Source organism: Nelumbo nucifera, chromosome 6 (assembly GCF_055504915.1).
Source record: "Nelumbo nucifera cultivar China Antique chromosome 6, China Antique-T2T, whole genome shotgun sequence".
Classification (NCBI taxonomy): domain Eukaryota; kingdom Viridiplantae; phylum Streptophyta; class Magnoliopsida; order Proteales; family Nelumbonaceae; genus Nelumbo; species Nelumbo nucifera.
Genome location: NC_142654.1, coordinates 11791706 through 11808439, shown reverse-complemented (window position 1 = coordinate 11808439; position 16734 = coordinate 11791706). Strand labels below are relative to the sequence as shown.

The following is a 16734-nucleotide window of genomic DNA, read 5'->3' as shown; positions in this document are numbered from 1 at the left end:
AGTTTTTATTGCCTCTCAACTGATCTCCCCTTCTCTTGCATAAGGACAATTTATGCATGGCAAGCTAGCAACCGCAGCTGAATGTTGGGCTGGTCTACACCACACCCTGTGGCAGGGACCGATCCACACCACACTAGTCCACAGCTGTTCTGAACTGTGGACAAATTATGTGGACTGGACTAGTCCACAGCCACAGTGGCGTTCTATAGCATGGTGTGGACCAGTCCACACCACACTTTTTTGATTCCATGTATCTCATGTACATTTCATGAATGATATACACAGTTAAACATAAATATCTAATTTTTGCATTTTGTATGATAAATATTTTAAAAAATGCATCAATGAATTAATATTAGCCAATAAATATTATTTTTTTATAAAACAATAGTAAAATAATTAAAAATTAAAAAATATATATTAAATATTTAAAAAATATTATATTATTGATAAAAACATTAAAATTATAAAAATTAAGTAAAATAATTAATATTTTATTGACAAAAATATTAAAAATACTTAAACACTTTTTAAGGATACTTAAACACTATCCAGATTCCTTCTAATCTCATTTGCTGACCTAAAAAAGTGGGGATTCCATTACTGGTTTGCCTTTCCTGCCCTGGTGCTTGATCCTCCAGTAGCATTGATTGATTTGCAGCCAGTTTCGCAGTATTTCAGTTTAGAGGAGGTGCCAAAGAGGATAAATATTTTCTATGATCTGGTTCAGTTAGTCATTTTAGTTGTTTTTTTGTATCCTTTCTGATGTCTGTATTATTCATACAGGCAGAACCTCTGTCAGCAGCTTGTCATGCATGACGTACATCAAGTCTAACAGCAGGTTGATCTGTCTGTTGTGTTATTTCTGCTTTGGTTAATTCAATATAATGTTTAGCTCTGCTATTTCTTTCCAGGAGGTTAACTCACTAATTTTACTGCAGATGTACCATTCTTTCTAGTTACTATATCTTCAAATTCACATGCCACAGTTAGGCCATTAAAAGATTGGGAAGCCTGCAAGGGTGATGGCCAAAAGGTTTGTCCATGAAACCATCAGAGTTCTCTGGAATTTGTATGTTAACTATTCATGACATTGAGTAATATTTAAATAGCCCCTCTTGCAAAGTTATATGCAACCATAAATTTGTGTGTATAAGGTTTGTCTAAGATTACTGTGAAATGTAAATTTGTGCCCATCTCTTCTTGAGTCATTACAATTGGTACTTGGCTGCCTGCAGATTCTTTCTGGTTTCTATGATCCATGCCATCTCCCTAATAATCCTGGTTGGCCTCTTCGTAACTTTCTTGCACTTATATATTCAAGGTGGAATCTAGAGAAGGTCCGCTTTCTCTGCTATCGAGAGCAACATGGCTATGCAGATTTGGGTTTGTCCCTTATCGGTGAAGTTTTACTTTCAGTTCCACAAGGTAGATCAGCAGAAAATGGGTAATGGCTCTCTTCTAAAGAATTTTCTCTTTCTGTGTAGTTTGAATTGGCTTATATCACCCACACTCTTCGATTCGTGGATTATTTGTTTAGGCTGGAGAGACCATCAGTCTATACCTAATGCCGTGGGATGGGAACTAAACAGAGGCAAGAAGATTTCCAGGTGTATAAGGCTTGCTGAATCCATGGATCCAATGAGGTAAACAGTTTGTGTATTCACTAGTTAAAGGCTTCATTTTTCAGTAACTGAATTAAGCAATTACAGAAAATGTTCACAGGTTGGCCATTTCTGCAGCAGATCAGAATTTAAAACTCATGAGATGGCGTGTTATTGTTATGTGACATTTTATATTTTGTTTATACATTCTTTTTTCTTTGTTTTTTGCAGCAAAAGGATTTTTGGAAAGTTGAGTTGAAGGATTTTTGTAGCAAGAATGGATATGGTTTTAACAGGAATGGAGAGAGTGGCCCTTTACTTCTCGATGTTCTTGAGGGGTACTTGAAGTATGAGGTTTGGTACTAGATGTCATCCTTAATACTTGGTCTTCTACCATGGATTTAGGCATTGTACATGAGAAGAAAAATAATAGTTACAATATGGTCCTGTTAGAGTGTAAATCATTCACTTCTGATTACCTTAGCATTTTGGCTTTCTAAAACTCAAGTCAATTCAATTCTAACTATTTGAAGTTTGTCTCATGACATTTGTCCCTCCCATTTGCTTTATAAAGAGCCATGTTTTCTGTTAAACTTTTTCTCATTGCATGAAGTGTCTCACATGATTCACTTTCAAAGTTTAACAAAAGACGGAAAAAAATAAAAACAAAAAGGATTCTGGGTTTGTGGTCAGGCATCAAATGAAAAGTATTTTCAAAGTTCAATTTTTCTAATTCTGTTCCTCCCCAGAGCTTCATGCCCCTTAATTTTTCTATTTCTGCTTTCAGTCTCTCCCTCTCCATCCTCCCTGCCTGAAATAGATCATCTTCCTCCTCCAATCTATCCAGCCTAGCCATTCTGTCTAGGACCTCTTTTTTTTCTTTTCACAACATTCCCGAAAACTTGAGAGCTCCATTTCTTTAAATCCTCCTTTAAAAATTTTAACTACTTCATTAGTTTGAAACCTGACCGTTTCTGATAAAAAAAAAATAGTTTGAAACCTGTCGAACCTTCCACCTGATAAAGATTCCATTTCTGCTCTATGAATTCCAGAAAATTTGGATGGCCCATCCACATGCTCTCAAATGTGAAAGGTTTAGGACCCTTCAGCCTCACAAACTCCCTCATTAGTCACAGGAGGACTGTCCACACAATTTTGAGACAAGACAAATTTCATTATGAAGAAAAGACAAGGAAATAAAAGAATTACAACAAGTTTATGTAGTTCAACAAGTGGGTCCGTAGTATAAGCAGAAAATAAATGTAAAAAATTTAAAAGATGAGCTAACATTCATTTGCAGGTTGTTTTTCCCTCGAGAACTAACATTCATTTCTGATTCTGATAAATAACGGTTGTTTTTTCCTGAGCTAACATTCATACTATCGGGCGGAGAGAAATGAACTAACATTCATCAGTTTTGTCTGATAAAAAAATGAGCGGTAATGTGTAAGGTTTCAGAAAAAGCTCCATCTAAGAGGGGAGCAAAGCGTTGTTCTTTTTTCCAACGTTAAAACTGTTCTTTTGTATTTGAAACGAACCAATAGAAACATCACATGGAGGGAGATGCCTCTTCTTGATCATATTTTGCAGTTTTTTTTCTCGATGGCTTAAATCGTAGGAGGGGGCAGATAATTTATATGTTATATTTTTTGTGGTTTCGTTTTTGAACAAAAAAAAAGAAATATAGTTGCTTTATTTTAGAGTGATGGGAGTGTGAATGCCTAAGTAGTAATCTATAAACCTAAGTTGTTTTGAAGGGGAAAAGGTAAATTGTCTAAAACTAAATTATATAGAGAAGATAAACTAGATTTATGCAAAATAAGATGCAATATGCTATGTATGAGAAACTAGATGCCTAAGCTCTTGAACCTAAGTTGTTTAGAATGGAAAAAATGCACTAAAATTACGATTTTTTTCACATTTTTTTTGTGTTTTATATTTCATTTCTTTTTAATTTCAAATTTTAAGAAAAATAAATGTGATCAACATAAATTATTTTTATTGATGATGGGAATGTTATTCCAAATTTATAATGGACTAAAAATGAAATTGTATTCCTATTTCGTGGCAAGTCAATAGTTTAACCCATGTCAACCCTTGATGTAATAAGTAATAACTAAATAACAAAAGAATTATGTAGATATTTTGCACTAATATCAAAGAAAATAAGTACACAAAAGTGAAATTGCTTTTATATATGGTGGTATGTCAATAGTTCAACTTTTACGGGTCAAATGTGTCATTCATTGATGTTGTAATTAAATAATAAACATTTAAAATGATAAAAACATGATAAATTATAAAAAATACATAATTTTTGTAGAAAACATTTGGACACATCTCTAATATCTTGTATTAATCATGTTAAATAAAAACATATTTGGTAAAGAAAAATTATTTCTTTGTTAATGCTATAAATAAATTACAAAATTCAAATTAGACCCAAAAAATGAATATGTTTTATTGTTTGGTGGTGGACGAATTGTTCAACCTTTTGGATCAAATGTGACGATCCACAATGTCATAATCAAATAATGAAAATTGAAAAAGAACAAAAACACATAAAATATTAAAAATACAAAAAAAATAAAAAACATTTGGATACATCTCTAATACCATATATTAGTCAATTTAATCAAAAATTAAGTTGATAAATAAAAATATTTTTTATATAAGAAAAAGTTTAAAAAAATACCAAACATAATATTATTATCTTCATTATCTAAAATTAACACAAACCATATGCACGTTTAATAGTTAACAAAAAAACTAATAGATACTTAATTATTTGTCTTTAGTCAAAGATATCATTTAGAATCTTTTTTATCTCAATGCACGAGGGACATGATATTACTTATAATAACAATATCAATTATCAATCCCCATGTCTTGCTAATATGACATAAGCAACCATCGACCATCATTAAGCACTCAATTAGGCTTGTGAATGATACTCAAAAATCCATTCTTGACGATCTAATTATCTCAAATTTGGATAGTATATTTATGTAACTGGATTGAATTTGGATTTTACAAACTAGCGGGCGGAGAGAAATGAGCTAACACTCATCAGCTCTGTCTGATAAAAAAAAATGAGCTAACATTATCTGTTTGTACAAATGAACTAACATTCATCAGGTTGTATGAATCTATGCGAAATAAAGAGAGAGAGAGAGAGAGAGAGAGATTAACAGAGAAACAGTGAGCGGAGAGAAACTTACCGGTGGAGAGTTGCAGTGGTGGAGGCAGGGTGGGCAGGCGGCGGAGAAGCTTTAGCGGGCAGGGTGCAAGGGCGGGGGAGAAGCTTTCAATGGTAATGTGTAAGGTTTCAGAAAAAGCTCCTTCTAAGAGGGGAGCAAAGCGTTGTTCTTTTTCCTAACGCTAAAATTGTTCTTTTGTATTTGAAACGAACCAATAGAAACATCACATGGAGGGAGATGCCTCTTCTTGATCATATTTTGCAATTTTTTTTTTCTTGATGGCTCAAATCGTAAGAGGGGGCAGATAATTATATGTGATATTTTTTGTGGTATCGTTTTTGAACAAAAAAAAAAGAAATATAGTTGGTTTATTTTATATTGATGGGAGTGCAAATGCCTAAGCAGTAATCTATAAACCTAAGTTGTTTTGAAGGGGAAAAGGTAAGTTGTCTAAAACTAAATTATATAGAGAAAATAAACTAGATTTATGCAAAATAAGATGCAATATGCTATGTATGAGAAACTAGATGCCTAAGCTCTTGAACTTAAGTTGTTTAGAATGGAAAAAATAAAGAAAAAATGCACTAAAATTAGGTTTTTTTTTTACATTTTTGTGTTTTATATTTCATTTATTTGTAATTTCAAATTTAAAGAAAAATAAATGTGATCAACAATAATTATTTTTATTGATTATGGGAATGTTATTCCAAATTTATAATGGACTAAACATGAAATTGTATTCCTATTTGGTGGTAAGTTAATAGTTTAACCCATGTCAACCCTTGATGTAATAAGTAATAACTAAATAACAAAATAATTACCAAACATACAAAATATGTACATATTTTGCACTAATATCAAAGAAAATAAGTACACAAAAGTGAAATTGCTTTTATATATGGTGGTATGTCAATAGTTCAACTTTTACAGGTCAAATGTGTCATTCATTGATGTTGTAATTAAATAATAAACATTTAAAAGGATAAAAACACAATAAATTATAAAAAATACATAATTTTTGTAGAAAACATTTGGGCACATCTCTAATATCTTGTATTAATCATGTTAAATAAAAACATATTTGGTAAAGAAAAATTGTTTCTTTATTAATGTTATAAATAAATTACAAAATTCAAATTAAACCCAAAAAATGAATATGTTTTCTTGTTTGGTGATGGATGAATTGTTCAACCTTTTGGATCAAATGTGACGATCCACAATGTCATAATCAAATAATGAAAATTGAAAAAGAACAAAAACACATAAAATATTAAAAATACAAAAAAAAAACATTTGGATACATCTCTAATACCATATATAAGTCAATTTAATAAAAAATTAAGTTGATAAATAAAAATATTTTTTATAAAAGAAAAAAGTTTAAAAAATAACAAACATAATATTATTATCTTCATTATCTAAAATTACCACAAACCATGTGCACGTTTAATAGTTAACAAAAAAACTTATAGAGGGACAAGATATTAGTTATAACAACAATATCAATTATCAATCCCCATGGCTTGCCAATATGACATAAGCAACCATCGACCATCATTAAGCACTCAATTAGGCTTGTGAATGATACTCAAAAATCCATTCTTGATGATCTAATTATCTCAAATTTGAATAGTATATTTATGTAATTGGATTGGATTTGGATTTTACAAATTAGCGGGCGAAGAGAAATAAGCTAACATTCATCAGTTTTGTATGATAAAAAAATGACCTAACATTATATGTCTGTAAAAATGAGCTAACATTCATCAGGTTGTATGAATCTATGTGAAACAGAGAGAGAGAAACAGAGAAACAATGAGCGGAGAGAAACTTACCGGTGGAGAGTTGCAGCGGCGGAGGCAGGGAGGGTGGGTGGCGGAGAAGCTTCAGCGTGCAGGGTGCAAGGGCGGGGGAGAAGTTTTCAACGGTACTGGGTAGGGTTTCAAAAAAAGCTCCTTCTAAGAGGGGAGCAAAGCGTTGTTCTTTTTCCCAACGCTATAACTGTTCTTTTGTGTTTGAAACGAACCAATAGAAACATCACATGGAGGGAGATGCCTCTTCTTGATCATATTTTGCAGTTTTTTTTTCTTGATGGCTCAAATTGTATGAAGGGGCAGATAATTTATCTGTGATATTTTTTTCTGGTTTCGTTTTTGAACAAAAAAAAGAAATAAAGTTGGTTTATTTTATAGTGATGGGAGTGCGAATGCCTAAGTAGTAATATTTAAACCTAAGTTGTTTTGAAGGGGAAAAGGTAAGTTGTCTAAAACTAAATTATATAGAGAAAATAAACTAGATTTATGCAAAATAAGATGCAATATGCTATGTATGAGAAACTAGATGCCTAAGCTCTTAAACTTAAGTTGTTTAGAATGGAAAAAATAAAGAAAAAATGCACTAAAATTAGGTTTTTTTTACATTTTTGTGTTTTATATTTCATTTATTTGTAATTTCAAATTTAAAGAAAAATAAATGTGATCAACAATAATTATTTTTATTGATTATGGGAATGTTATTCCAAATTTATAATGGACTAAACATGAAATTGTATTCCTATTTGGTGGTAAGTTAATAGTTTAACCCATGTCAACCCTTGATGTAATAAGTAATAACTAAATAATAAAACAATTACTAAAAATACAAAATATGTACATATTTTGCACTAATATCAAAGAAAATAAGTACACAAAAGTAAAATTGCTTTCATATTTGGTGGTATGTCAATAGTTCAACTTTTATAGGTCAAATGTGTCATTCATTGATGTTGTAATTAAATAATAAACATTTAAAAGGATAAAAACACAATAAATTATAAAAATACATAATTTTTGTAGAAAACATTTGGGCATATCTCTAATATCTTGTATTAATCATGTTAAATAAAAACATATTTGGTAAAGAAAAATTGTTTCTTTATTAATGTTATAAATAAATTACAAAATTTAAATTAGACCCAAAAAATGAATATTTTTCTTGTTTGGTGGTGAATGAATTGTTCAATCTTTTGGATCAAATGTGACGATCCACAATGTCATAATCAAATAATGAAAATTGAAAAAGAACAAAAACACATAAAAAATTAAAAATACAAAAAAAAACATTTGGATACATCTCTAATACCATATATTAGTCAATTTAATAAAAATTTAAGTTGATAAATAAAAATATTTTTTATATAAGAAAAAAGTTTAAAAAATAACAAACATAATATTATTATCTTCATGATCTAAAATTAACACAAACCATGTGCATGTTTAATAGTTAACAAAAAAACTTATAGAGACTTAATTATTTGTCTTTAGTCAAAAATATCATTTAGAATCTTTTTTATCTCAATGCATGAGGGACAAGATATTAGTTATAACAACAATATCAATTATCAATCCCCATGGCTTGTCAATATGACATAAGCAACCATCGACCATCATTAAGCACTCAATTAGGCTTGTGAATGATATTCAAAAATCCATTCTTGATGATCTAATTATCTCAAATTTGAATAGTATATTTATGTAATTGGATTGGATTTGGATTTTACAAATTAGCGGGCGGAGAGAAATAAGCTAACATTCATCAGTTTTGTATGATAAAAAAATGACCTAACATTATATGTCTGTAAAAATGAGCTAACATTCATCAGGTTGTATGAATCTATGTGAAACAGAGAGAGAGAAACAGAGAAACAATGAGCGGAGAGAAACTTACCGGTGGAGAGTTGCAGCGGTGGAGGCAGGGAGGGCGGGTGGCGGTGAAGCTTCAGCGTGCAGGGTGCAAGGGCGGGCGGGGGAGAAGCTTTCAACGGTAGTGGTAGGGTTTCAAAAAAGGCTCCTTCTAAGAGGGGAGCAAAGCGTTGTTCTTTTTCCCGATGCTAAAACTGTTCTTTTGTGTTTGAAACGAACCAATAGAAACATCACATGGAGGGAGATGCCTCTTCTTGATCATATTTTGCAGTTTTTTTTTTTCTTGATGGCTCAAATTGTATGAGGGGGCAGATAATTTATCTGTGATATTTTTTTCTGGTTTCGTTTTTGAACAAAAAAAAGAAATATAGTTGGTTTATTTTATAGTGATGGGAATGCGAATGCCTAAGTAGTAATCTTTAAACCTAAGTTGTTTTGAAGGGGAAAAGGTAAGTTGTATAAAACTAAATTATATAGAGAAAATAAACTAGATTTATGCAAAATAAGATGCAATATGCTATGTATGAGAAACTAGATCCCTAAGCACTTGAACCAAAGTTGTTTAGAATGGAAAAAATAAAGAAAAAATGCACTAAAATTACGATTTTTTTCACATTTTTTGTGTTTTATATTTCATTTTTTTTAATTTCAAATTTAAAGAAAAATAAATGTGATCAACAATAATTATTTTTATTGATGATGGGAATGTTATTCCAAATTTATAAAGGATTAAAGATGAAATTGTATTCCTATTTGGTGGCAAGTCAATAGTTTAACCCATGTCAACCCTTGATGTAATAAGTAATAACTAAATAACAAAAGAATTATGTAGATATTTTGCACTAATATCAAAGAAAATAAGTACACAAAAGTGAAATTGCTTTTATATTTGGTGGTATGTCAATAGTTCAACTTTTACGGGTCAAATGTGTCATTCATTGATGTTATAATTAAATAATAAACATTTAAAATGATAAAAACATGATAAATTATAAAAAATACATAATTTTTGTAGAAAACATTTGGACACATCTCTAATATCTTGTATTAATCATGTTAAATAAAAACATATTTGGTAAAGAAAAATTATTTCTTTGTTAATGCTATAAATAAATTACAAAATTCAAATTAGACCCAAAAATGAATATGTTTTATTGTTTGGTGGTGGATGAATTGTTCAACCTTTTGGATCAAATGTGACGATCCACAATGTCATAATCAAATAATGAAAATTGAAAAAGAACAAAAACACATAAAATATTAAAAATACAAAAAAAAATAAAAAAACATTTGGATACATCTCTAATACCATATATTAGTCAATTTAATCAAAAATTAAGTTGATAAATAAAAATATTTTTTATATAAGAAAAAGTTTAAAAAAATACCAAACATAATATTATTATCTTCATTATCTAAAATTAACACAAACCATATGCACGTTTAATAGTTAACAAAAAAACTTATAGATACTTAATTATTTGTCTTTAGTCAAAGATATCATTTAGAATCTTTTTTATATCCATGCTTGAGGGACATGATATTAGTTATAACAACAATATCTATTATCATTCCTTATGGCTTGTGAATATGACATAAGTAACCATCGGCCATCATTAAGCACTCAATTAGGCTTGTGAATGATACTCAAAAATCAATTCTTGATGATCTAATTATCTCATATTCGGATAGTATAATTATGTAATTGGATTGGATTTGGATTTTACAAATTAGTGGGTGGAGAGAAATGAGCTAACATTCATTAGTTTTGTCTGATAAAAAATTGAGCTAACATTATCTGTCTGTAAAAATGAGCTAACATTCATGAGGTTGTATGAATCTATGCGTAATAGAGAGAGAGAAACAGAGAAACAGTGAGCGGAGATAAACTTATCGGTGGAGAGTTGCAGCGGCGGAGGCAGGGTGGGCGGGCGGCGGAGAAGCTTCAGTGTGCAGGATGCAAGGGCAGGGGAGAAGCTTTCAACGGTATTGTGTAGGGTTTCAGAAAAAGCTCCTTTTAAGAGGGGAGCAAAGTGTTGTTCTTTTTCCTGACGCTAAAATTGTCTTTTGTGTTTGAAACGAACCAATAGAAACATCACATTGAGGGAGTTGCCTCTTCTTGATCATATTTTGTAGTTTTTTTTTTTTGATGGCTCAAATCGTATGAGGGGCAGATAATTTATTTGTGGTATTTTTTGAGGTTTCGTTTTTGAACAAAAAAAAAAAAGAAATATAGTTGCTTTATTTTATAGTGATGGGAGTGTGAATGCCTAAACAGTAAGCTATAAACCTAAGTTGTTTTGAAGGGGAAAAGGTAAATTGTCTAAAACTAAATTATATAGAGAAAATAAACTAGATTTATGCAAAATAAGATGCAATATGCTATGTATGAGAAACTAGATGCCTAAGCTCTTGAACCTAAGTTGTTTAGAATGGAAAAAATAAAGAAAAAATGCACTAAAATTAGTTTTCTTTTTACATTTTTTTGTGTTTTATATTTCATATATTTTTAATTTCAAATTTAAAGAAAAATAAATGTGATCGACAATAATTATTTTTATTGATAATGGGAATGTTATTCCAAATTTATAATGGACTAAAGATGAAATTGTATTCCTATTTTGTGGAAAGTCAATAGTTTAACCCATGTCAACCCTTAATGTACTAAGTAATAACTAAATAACAAAAGAATTACTAAAAAATACTAAATATTTAGATATTTTGCATTAATATCAAAGAAAATAAGTATACAAAAGTGAAATTGTTTTTATATTTGGTGGTATGTCAATAGTTCAACTTTTACAGGTCAAATGTGTTATTCCTTGATGTTGTAATTAAATAATAAACATTTAAAAGGATAAAAACACGATAAATTATAAAAAATACATAATTTTTGTAGAAAACATTTGGGCACATCTCTAATATCTTGTATTAATCATGTTAAATAAAAACATGTGTGGTAAAGAAAAATTATTTCTTTATTAATGTTATAAATAAAATACAAAATTCAAATTTGACCCAAAAAATGAATATGTTTTATTGTTTGGTGGTGGATGAATTGTTCAACCTTTTGGATCAAATGTGGCGATCCACAATGTCATAATCAAATAATGAAAACTGAAAAAGAACAAAAACACATAAAATATTAAAATTACAAAAAATAAAATAAAAAACATATGGATACATCTCTAATACCATATATTAGTCATTTTAATCAAAAACTAAGTTGATAAATAAAAATATTTTTTATATAAGAAAAATTTTTTAAAAAATACCAAACATAATATTGTTATCATCATCATCTAAAATTACCACAAACCATATGCACGTTTAATAGTTAACAAAAAAACTTATAGAGACTTAATTATTTGTCTTTAGTCAAGATATCATTTAAAATCTTTTTTATCTCAATGCATGAGGGATTTGATATTAGTTATAACAAAAATATCAATTATCAATCCCCATGGCTTGCCAATTTGACATAAGGAACCATAGACCATCATTAAGCACTCAATTAGGCTTGTGAATGATACTCAATAATCCATTTTTATGATCTAATTATCTCAAATTTGGATAGTATATTTATGTAATTGGATATTAATGAAGGAAGATTTGGCCCGACCTCGCAATCACTCCACGTGGCAAAAGCAAACAGCTCGGGACAAACAGCGCGTCCAAGGCACGGGCATCAAAGGGAGGAACCGGCGGTCCGAACTCCCTACTAGGAGTCCGAACTCCCTACTAGGAGCCCGAGCTCCCTACAAAGCCCGAACTTCGCAAGGTAGTGACCCGAACTGGCCCGCCTCATGGCAGTTCGGGACGCTCCCCCATCCGAACTCAAGACCATCTCGCTCACCATTCCAGCACTTCGCCTCTGGGACGCTAGACTGACCAAACATACCATACCTGACACCGAGGATGTCCGTATCCAAGGGCGGCGCACCTGACTAATGTGGGATCTGACGCTTGACAGCCACACTTCAAACGACCTCCTGCCACCGTCGTCACCAGTCGCAGAGACGGCTCCGACCAAGGGACTGGTGGCGGTTCCGCCCAGCCAGAGGGGATGACATCCGAACTGGCAGGAGCTCAGAAATAATCGTGCCTAATCTGATAGAAGCTTGGAAGTGAGTATGCGAGGTGGTTATAAAAGGCTCCCTACCCCCCAAGAACAAGGTATGCAAACTTTGCGCTATCTGGTTTTATCTTGCCCTTGAAGGATTCTAACTTGAGCTTCGGAGCCTCCACACCGGGTTCTCCCCGGAGCTTCCTCATCTTCTTCGTTTCAGGTTCCCCGCAATTCCGTTCAGAGGCAAGGTCATTGACGGCTAAGACCGGCCGGATTGCGAACCATCAATTGGCGCCGTCTGTGGGAAACGCTTCAAAAAGCCTCCCTCTAAACTCTCATAACTTCTTTTCTTAAACCCAACACTTATGGCTTCATCCAGCAACGCCGGATGTGGCACGGAGACAAACACCATCGGGGAACAACTTCAAGTCCCCGTGGTGTGCGTTGGACAGTTCACCATCCCCCTTTCGGTGGATGGGATCCCCAGCTTGAATGCGCCACAAGCAGTGGCGCCCGTAAACCTTCCTGCCAAGAGCATCCCCTTTCCTCCCCCTATCGAGACAACCTTTACTGAACCAACTGCCGTCCCCCTGGCAACCAGCCAAAACCGGTTGGACGACCTGATGCAATGCAAGCCCAAATGCAACAGTTCCAGCAACACCAGCTCCAGCAGCACCAAGTACTGCACAACATCTCCCAGTATCACTATCAACAGCAGTTCCCCCAACTACCGTTGAACCAACCACTACTTCCACCTCAGCACCCTGCTCCGAGGCCGGTTAAGGCCTCCCCACAGGATGGACGCCCCCACCAGGGAAAAGCCTCCCAGCCCCAGAACCCCCCTAACAACCAGGCCTCGTCCCCAGGCCGAAGAGAGAAAAATCACCCCTGCCTCGCAGCTCGCAGGCGAGTCAAGAACCTCACCTGCAAGGTCGGCACCTCGATGCTCTAGGCCCGAGTTCCCGCTTACGAAAAACCGATTCAGCGCCCTGGCAGCAGACTACCAGCATTCCGGGCCCATCGAGCTCGGCAACACAGAGGCCAACAGCGCCAGTACTAGGCCCACTCAACAACGAAGGCGCCGGCGAAGTCGTCGAACTGCCACCCGTGTCCTGCTAGAGCTCAGAGGCAAGGAAGAGACGAGCTCGGACGAGGTAGGAGCTGCCCTGATTCTCTCAGTTCCTTCCCCCCTCGCATCAGAACTCCTGGCGGTCCCCTTGCCCAGAGATTTCAAGCTCCCACCTTTGGACAAGTATGATGGGTCATTTGACCCCAACGACCACGTTGACGCTTTTCAGTCCCAAATGCACCTCGCCAGGACCAGTGAATCGTGCATGTGCGTGGCCTTCACCACCACCTTCAGGGGGGTAGCCCGCACTTGGTACATGAACCTGGCCCCCAGGTCGATAAGATGCTGGGCCCAGTTCGTGCATGTCTTCACCGCACACATTGTCACCAGCAAGCGGTGCCCTAGAACAGAGGAAAGCATCTTCGGAGTAGTCCAGAGGGAAGGAGAATCCATCCGGGGCTACATCAAGCGGTTCAATGAAGCATGCTTACAGATACCGCGGTTAGACCCCGCGGTGCAGCTTGCGGCGGACAAGAGAGGAGTAACGCACAAAGAGTTCAAATGGCACATGGTAGCTAACTAGCCCGCAACCGTGGCCGAATTCCTCAAGCTCGCGGATAAGTTCATGAGAACAGAGGAAGAAATCAACCAACGGACCAAAAGTGGGAACGAGAAAAGAAAGAGGGAAGGTGATCCCTCCAACCCAGTCGACAGAAAAAACCCGGCCCGGGAGCCGAAGCTGAACCAGTCGTCCCGAGCTCCCTTAGCAGTTCGGACGGATTACACGCTGTTAAACACGAGGTGAACCGAGATCTTAATGACGATCAAGGACGCCCCATACGTAAAGTGGCCATCTCGCCTAAAGGGAAATCCGAACGAGAGAAATAAAAATTTGTACTGTAGTTTCCATAGAGACCACAGTCATAGTACCAAACAATGTAATAATCTCCGGGACGAGATAGAGGGACTCATCCGTCGCGAATACTTAAGGAATTTTGTACAGCATGATAATAATAACAATAAGGCAAGTCGGCAAGGGGAGCACGAAAAGGATGCCCCCGAATCTAGCAGCAAACCAGCCGAACCGTTGCAGCGACAGCCTCCGGAAGAGAGGCCAGTTCGGGGAACCATCCATGTAATTGTGGGAGGTTCGGTGGCAGCAGGGTGTACCTCGCCAGCGGCCCGGACGTCAGTTCGCGAAGCAGCCCAAGAGGAACAGAACCCCCCAAAAAGACCAGACTGAAGAGCCGATTTTCTACATGGAAGACGATGCGCGAGGGGTCCACTACCCCCACGATGACGCGTTTGTCATTAAACTAAGGATCAGCGACTTCGAGGTCAGGCGCGTACTCGTAGATTCAGGCAGCTCGACGGACATCCTCTTCAAGTCAGCATTTGACCAACCACAGTTATAGAGGAGCGAGCTAAGGCCCGCGAACACTCCTCCGGTGGGCTTCAGCGGAGAGGAAGTGAGGCCCCTCGGAAAAATAACTGTACCTGTGGAAGCCGGCACATGGCCTTGTGCGGTCAGACTCAACCATGATTTCCTGGTGGTTGCGACCCCCTCTCCATACAATGTCATAATAGGGCAGCCAATTACGCATATCCTACGGGCAGTGATCTCCACATACTATTTAGCAATTAAGTTCCCTACAGACTTCGGTGTGGGGATAGCGCGGGGCGACCAGCTCAAGTCCCGCAAGTGTTATGTTGCCGCCCTGAAGGGAAAAACCAAGGTGGCCGACGACCTTGAACTAGAACGGCCTACGGAGCAAGGTGAGGAACGAGCTTCGCCCACAGAGGAAACAGTCGCAGTCCCGACTTCGGCTATAGACCCAGCTCGCACACTACAGATCGGTGCTTCCATCGAGGAACCACTATGAACCAAACTGTCAGACCCGTTAGACAGAAGAAACGCAACTTAGCCCCAGAGCGCTGGAGGGCAGTTGACGAGGAGGTCAAAAAGCTCCTCGCAACAGATTTCAAAAGGGAAGTCCTTTACCCGAGCTGGGTAGCCAACCCAGTGCTAGTGAAAAAGGCAAACGGCAAGTGGCGCATGTGCGTCGACTACACCAACCTAAACCGAGCTTGCCCAAAAGATTGCTTCCCCCTCCCCAGAATTGACCGCCTAGTGGACGTGACCTCGGGACATGAGTTGCTAAGCTTCCTGGACGCCTACTCGGGCTACAACCAAATCAGGATGGACCAGTCCGATGAGGAAAAAACCAGCTTTATAACCGAGTTCGGCCTGTACTGCTACAAGGTCATGCCCTTCGGATTAAAAAATGTCGGGGCAACCTTCCGAAGACTTGTAAATAGGCTGTTTCGGCCCTTGATTGGCACGAAGATAGAATGTTATGTAGACGACATGGTCGTCAAGACGCAGTTTTCACAGGAATTAATACAAGACTTAGATTCTGTCTTCCAAATCTTGCATCAATTTAGCATGAAATTGAACCCTAACAAATGTGTCTTCGGTGTCACCTCGGGCAAGTTCCTAGGGTACATTGTCAACCGGCGCGGTATTGAGGCCAACCCAGACAAGATAAAAGTCATCCTAGATATGAGACCACCCCGAAAAGTAAAGGAAGTTCAGAGGCTAAACAGCCGCATAGCCGCTCTAAGCCGCTTCATGTCCAAATCAGCAGACCGCTGCCTGCCCTTCTTCAAAGCAATCAAGGGCAAAGGGTTCGAGTGGACCCGAGACTGCCAGCTCGCGTTCGACGAGCTAAAAAGCTACCTTGCTAATGTGCCAACCTTAGCCCGGCCCGAGGAGGGCGAGGTCTTAGAACTGTACCTCTCGGAAAGCGACGAGGTGGTCAGTTCGGTACTAATAAAAGAAGTAGACCGGGTCCAACGACCCATCTATTATGTTAGTAAAATTTTGCAGGGAGCAGAGACAAGGTACCCGCAGATAGAAAAGCTAGCATATGCACTGGTGATAGCAGCTCGGAAACTCCGCCCGTACTTCCAGGCTCACACCGTCATCATCCTGACTAACAAACCCCTAAGGCAAGTTTTACTCAAGCCCGAGGTTTCCGGTCGACTGACGAAATGGGTCGTCGAACTCAGCGAGTACGACCTCCAGTATAAGCCAAGAACTTCTATTAAG

The 16734-nt window shown here is 36.4% G+C and overlaps 1 long non-coding RNA gene across 1 annotated transcript; it reads left to right on the top strand.

Annotated features, from left to right (window-relative positions):
• The first annotated feature begins 555 nt into the window (after nucleotides 1-555).
• LOC109114328 (uncharacterized) lies at nucleotides 556-2140 on the top strand. The gene is made up of 6 exons (XR_016077169.1): nucleotides 556-691; nucleotides 787-841; nucleotides 942-1036; nucleotides 1239-1447; nucleotides 1541-1646; nucleotides 1836-2140. It is a non-coding gene; the product is annotated as an uncharacterized LOC109114328 (long non-coding RNA).
• Nucleotides 2141-16734: the final 14594 nt, after the last annotated feature.